At 47.9% G+C, this 6,417-nt stretch overlaps 1 pseudogene; it reads left to right on the top strand.

Annotated features, from left to right (window-relative positions):
• Window positions 1-928: 928 nt before the first annotated feature.
• On the top strand, window positions 929-1,067 carry LOC123109262 (uncharacterized; annotated as a pseudogene).
• Window positions 1,068-6,417: the final 5,350 nt, after the last annotated feature.

The following is a 6,417-nucleotide window of genomic DNA, read 5'->3' as shown; positions in this document are numbered from 1 at the left end:
AAGAAGAATGAGTAGATCCATGTTCGTGCATTTTGTCTTCACTTGGTGATTTTTCGTGCCTGGCTAGACGAGAGTGCAACTATCACGTGACCACCGTGTGATGTTGGTTGGGAAATACAGAGGGACAGAAGTGGTGCACTGGTGACCGCTGTGTTAAAGTATGTATTATAGATGTATACGGTGTATATATAAACCGTATACATGTGTGGGCGTGTGCTTGTTGTAGCCAGGTAGTTAGGATATGTTTAGGTTGATCTCTATCCTTTGTATAGATTATGACTTGAAGATCAATCCTACAACAACCTAACTACCTAAACCCTGTAATCTCTTGTGCCTATATATAACACGCAACGCGTCCCTGCTAAGGCATACGCTTAACCCATCTTTTCATGGTATTCAGAGCCTCTCCTCTACGCACATCTCCTGCGACGCCAAAGACCCTCGCGCCGCCATGTCTTCCTCAAGCTCCACCACAGCCGCTCCATCTGTGCTGATCCCCATCGCTGAGAAACTCCATCGCTCCAACTTCAACATCTGGCGTGCGCAGGCTCTGGCCACAACCCGTGGCACTCAGCTGGTCTCCTACCTCGATCCAGAGAGGGAGGAACTGGCGCCCAAGCTGTCGGACAAAGACGGCAAGGTCACCGATGTGCCGAACCCGGCATATGAGATCGACAGGGCTCGCGACTCTCAGGTTCTGAGTTTTCTTTTCAATTCCATCTCACCCCCTGTGATGGTTCAGATCGCAACATGCACCACGGTGTCAGCAGCATGGACTGCAATCATGGAGATCTTTATCTCCCAGACACAGGAGGCCATCGTCAATACAAGGATGTCCCTCTCCACCACCAAGAAGGGAAACTCCACCATCGCTGAGTACCTTGGCCGCATGAAGGCCCTCAGTGATGAGATGGCTGCCATCGGCAAGCCGCTCACGGACGATGATATGGTGTCGTATATCCTTGCTGGCTTGGATTTCGACTACATGTCATTCGTCTCCTCCATCTGCACCAGGACCGTCCCCATCAAGCCCAACGAGCTCTACGCGCAACTCATCAGCTTCGAGAGCCGCCTCGCCATGTTCGAGGGTGGCAACTCATCGTCCCACTCATCCGCGAACGCTGCCTCCCGTGGCGGTCGCGGTGGCTTCCCTCGCGGCGGAGGCCACGGCAGGAACGGAGGCGGCCGTGGCCACGGTGGTGGCTGTGGGAATGGAGGCAACGGCGGCCGCGGGAACGGCCACGGTGGGCGTGGCCAAGGAGGCGGGGGACGAGATGAGCTCCCTGAAGTGTTCTGCCAGATCTGCAAGAAGCCGAACCACACGGCTATAGAGTGCTACAGGCGCTTCGACATCGCATTCACCAAGGAGAAGAGTGCGAGCGCCGTGTCCAACTCCTCCTACGGTGTCGACACCAATTGGTACGTTGACACAGGCGCCACAGATCACATCACCGGAGAGCTCGACAAGCTCACCACGAGGGAGAGATACAACGGCCATGATCAAGTGAACATGCCCAATGGAGCAGGTATGAAAATTACTCATATTGGTCAAGCATATGTTCGTACTCCCACTCGTAATCTTCATCTAAAAGATGTCCTTTACTCACCTAAAGCCACAAAAAATCTTGTTTCTGCTCATCGTCTATCTCAAGACAATAATGTGTTTCTTGAAACTCACCCTCGTTTCTTCTTCACTAAGGACAAGGCAACGAGGAGCACCCTCCTCCACGGCAGGTGTAGAGCCGGCCTCTACCCCCTATCATCAGCTTCTTTAGGCCCGGGCAGGCATGCTTTTGGTGCCACCAAGATCTCTCCGTCAAGGTGGCACGATCGACTAGGTCATCGGTCTTTGAAAATCGTTCAGCATGTTCTTAGCAAGAACAAAATTCCTTTTTCAGTTCATGAGTTGAATAAAGAGGGGGTGTGTGATGCATGCCAACAAGGCAAAAGTCACCAACTTCCCTATCCGCATTCTAGTAGTTTTTCGAATGCTCCTTTAGAGCTTATTTATTTTGATGTATGGGGACCTGCCCGTGATTCTATCAATAAAAAGAATTATTATGTGAGCCTTATTGATGATTTCAGTAAATTTACGTGGATATTTCTTCTTAAGCATAGGTCAGAGGTCTTTAAAGTGTTTCATGAATTTCAAGCACTTGTAGAAAGACTCTTTGATCGCAAAATCATCACCATGCAAACCGACTGGGGTGGTGAGTATGAGAGGTTAAATTCCTTTTTTCGCCAAGTCGGCATCACACACCATGTTTCCTGCCCGCATGCTCATCAGGAAAACGGCTCCGCTGAAAGGAAGCATCGTCACATTGTCGAGGTTGGCCTCTCATTACTAGCTCATGCGTCTATGCCCCTCAAATTTTGGGATGAGGCATTCCTCGCAGCCACGTACTTGATCAATCGCACACCAAGTAAGGTGATCAATCTTGAAACTCCACTAGAAAAATTGTTTCATGAAACACCAACTATCATTCTCTTCGTACTTTTGGGTGCGCATGTTGGCCTAACCTTCGTCCTTTCAATGCTCGCAAGCTTGAATTCCGCTCCAAGCAATGCGTTTTCCTTGGCTACAGTAACCTTCAGAAAGGTTTCAAGTGTCTAGACATAACTGTTGGACGTGTTTATATTTCTCGGGACGTTGTGTTTGATGAAACGGTGTTTCCCTTTGCCAAGTTAAACCCTAATGTCGGTACACCTATCAGATCCGAAGTCCTTCTCCTCTCTGAAAATTCCTCCTCCCTACCTCTTGATCATGGGGACGAACATATAGCTAATGATCACTTGGGTAATTCTCATGAAAATTCTGCTATAAATTTTGGAGGAAATTCGGTTGTGCACTATGATTTTATGCAGCAGCAAAGGACAAGCGCAGAGCACGAGGAGGATTCAGGTGCTGCACCTGGAGCTGACAGCGGCGATCCCGGTGCGGATCCGTCCTTGCTTGCCGCGCCAGGCAGTGGCAGCGCACCCGCCTCGGGGTCAGGCGGGCCACCAGCGGCCGACCACGCGTCCCCCCGCGGCCCCACGGGTGAGACCACGACAAGCCAAGGCGGGCCCAGCAGCGCAGGTGGGCCAACCGCACTCACGCGCCAGGAGAGGCGCCTCTCCGCGTCGTCTGGTGGGCCTCGCCAAGTGGCCCAACAAGCAACTGGCTCCGGCTCCAAGGAAATCAGCCTCGGATCAGGTGCTGCTAGATCGTCTGTTGCGCCAGATCTCACTGGTTCGCCTGCCGCGATGGATCCCACCGGATCTTCTGTGCAGCGACCCTCTGCGGCAGATTCTGTGCCGCTGAGAACCAGATCACAGCATGGAGTTTTGAAGCCCAAGGTTCGGACGGATGGCACGGTCAGGTACAGTAATGCTCGTTTTGGTGGCCTAGCTGTCACAAGTGAGCCGGGAAACTTGGTTGAGGCTTTTGAGGATAAAAACTGGAAAAATGGTATGGATGAAGAATATAATACTCTTACTAGAAACAAAACCTGGCACTTGGTTCCTCCAGCAAAAGGCAGAAACATAATTGATTGTAAATGGGTTTACAGAGTCAAAAGAAAGTCTAGTGGAGAAATAGACAGATACAAGGCTAGATTAGTAGCAAAGGGTTTTAAACAACGGTACGGTATTGACTATGAGGACACGTTTAGTCCTGTTGTTAAAGCAGCTACTATCAGACTTGTTCTTTCGGTTGCAGTATCAAATGGTTGGAGTCTTCGTCAATTGGATGTGCAGAATGTGTTTCTTCATGGCGTTCTAGAGGAGGAAGTCTACATGAAACAACCACCTGGGTATGAGGTAAAAGACAAATATCATTATGTGTGCAAACTTGACAAGGCATTATATGGTCTGAAACAAGCACCTAGAGCATGGTATTCTAGGTTAAGTGATAAACTTGAAAGGCTTGGTTTTCGACCTTCAAAGGCTGATACATCACTTTTCTTCTATAAGAAGGGAAAAATAATCATCTTTATGTTGGTATATGTTGATGATATTATTGTGGCCAGCTCATCACAAAATGCAGTCAGTGCATTGTTGGAAGATCTCAAGAGAGACTTTGCACTTAAAGACCTTGGCGATTTGCACTACTTCTTGGGAATAGAAGTAAAAAAAGGTAACTGATGGGATAGTCTTAAGTCAGGAAAAATATGTGTCTGATATATTAAAAAGGTCAGGTATGATGAGTTGTAAAGTTTCAAACATGCCACTCTCAACCACTGAGAAACTTTCCAAGGAAGAAGGGGAGCCCTTGGGAGCCGAAGCAGCCACAAACAATAGAAGTGTGGTAGGTGTCTTACAGTACTTGACACTTACAAGGCCTGACATATGTTTTCCTGTCAACAAGGTGTGTCAGTTCTTGCATGCCCCTACTCTTCAGCATTGGACTGCAGTGAAGAGAATTTTGAGATATCTCAGAGGTACTATGAGTACTGGATTAAAATTCACAAGGTCAAGCTCAAATGTGGTAAGTGCCTTTTCAGATGCAGATTGGGCAGGTTGTCCTGATGATAGAAGGTCAACTGGTGGTTTTGCTGTTTTCTTTGGACCAAACCTCATATCTTGGAGCGCACGAAAACAAGCCACTGTGTCTAGATCCAGCACTGAGGCTGAATACAAAGCTCTAGGAAATGCCACGGCTGAGTTGATATGGGTTCAAAGTCTGCTTGGTGAACTAGGTATAAATCATTCTTCTGTTGCACGATTATGGTGTTACAATATTGGTGCTACTTATCTGTCAGCAAATCCAGTGTTCCATGCAAGAACAAAGCACATTGAAGTAGACTATCTTTTTGTTCGTGAAAGAGTAGCCAAGAAGCTATTGGACATTCGTTTTATTCCTACTAATGATCAGGTTGTAGATGGCTTTACTAAAGCATTGTCATGGCGCAAGTTGGAAGAATTCAAGAACAATCTCAACTTGATAAAGTTGTGATTGAGGGGGCGTGTTAAAGTATGTATTATAGATGTATACGGTGTACATATAAACTGTATACATGTGTGGGCGTGTGCGTGTTGTAGCCAGTTAGTTAGGATATGTTTAGGTTGATCTCTATCCTTTGTATAGATTATGACTTGGAGATCAATCCTACAACAACCTAACTATCTAAACCCTGTAATCTCTTGTGCCTATATATAACATGCAACGCGTCCCTGCTAAGGCATACGCTTAACCCATCTTTTCACGCCGAACTAAACATCTGGGAGCTGCTAAGATACAAGGGCAACTAATCAATTTAGAGAGCAGGGACATGGAAAATACATAGATATATATGCATGTATTTGCAGTTTCTTCTTGTTTAGTATTTGCATCTTGATATGTGGCGTCGAGTCTAGTTCCCTCGCTGAATTCGCCAACTGGAATAGGAGCGAATATGTGGCGTCAAGTTTAGTAGTTGAACATGTTTGTGTGCTCTGTTGCCAAATTCAGAGTTTGGATACAACACTAGCACTTATGTTTGGAACAAGATATATCTGTGATTCACAAGTTAATGATGGCCTCGGAACCAAGAGAGAGATTTTTCTTTTCTTCAGGTTGCATCTTAGAGAATATACCCACCTAAGAATGTTTACTGTAGAGAATGGTTTGGTGCATCGATAATTATTGATCATGCACTAGGCACATATATATAGGTACAAGGGGTGCGACCGGTGTCTTGTCTCCCAAGATACATGTACATACAGGGGGAGAGAGACACTACATGTGCAGCATACAAAACCCAGACCTACGTACATGTACGCATGTTCAACACCCCCGACAGTCGAAGCGTCGCCGGTGACGCAGAGACTGGACCGAAAGCCCTGAAACGTCGAGGTGGGTAGTCCCTTTGTCATGATATCGGTGAACTGCTGATCGGTGGGCACATGGAGAACTCAAACACGACCAAGTGCGACGTGCTCCCTGACGAAGTGAATGTCGAGCTCAATATGCTTCGTCCGTCGGTGATGGACAGGGTTGGCAGCGAGATACACCACGGAGACGTTGTCACAGTAAACAAGCGTCGCCTTGGTAACCTCGCATAGTAACTCCTGAAGTAGCTGTCGTAGCCAAGAGCACTCCGCGATGGCGTTAGCCACAACCCTGTACTCGGCCTCGGCGCTCGATCGTGAGACCGTGGTTTGTCGTTTAGACGACCACGAAATCAGAGAGGGCCCGAGGTAGACACAGTAGCCGGAAGTGGAGCGGCGAGTGTCAGGACACCCAGCCTAGTCGGCGTCGGAGTAGGTGACAAGACTGGTGTCAGGTGATGCCGTCAGGGTGAGACCCATAGCTGTGGTGCCACGTATATACCGAAGAATACGTTTCACCAGAGCCCAATGAGTATCACGAGGAGCATGCATATGAAGGCACACCTGCTGAACAGCATACTGAATGTCCGGACGCGTCAGTGTGAGGTACTGAAGCGCACCAACGAT

This window comes from Triticum aestivum, chromosome 5A, assembly GCF_018294505.1.
Source record: "Triticum aestivum cultivar Chinese Spring chromosome 5A, IWGSC CS RefSeq v2.1, whole genome shotgun sequence".
Lineage (NCBI taxonomy): Eukaryota > Viridiplantae > Streptophyta > Magnoliopsida > Poales > Poaceae > Triticum > Triticum aestivum.
The sequence above is the reverse complement of the archived record's forward strand: the minus strand, read 5'-3'. Positions and strand labels throughout refer to the sequence as shown.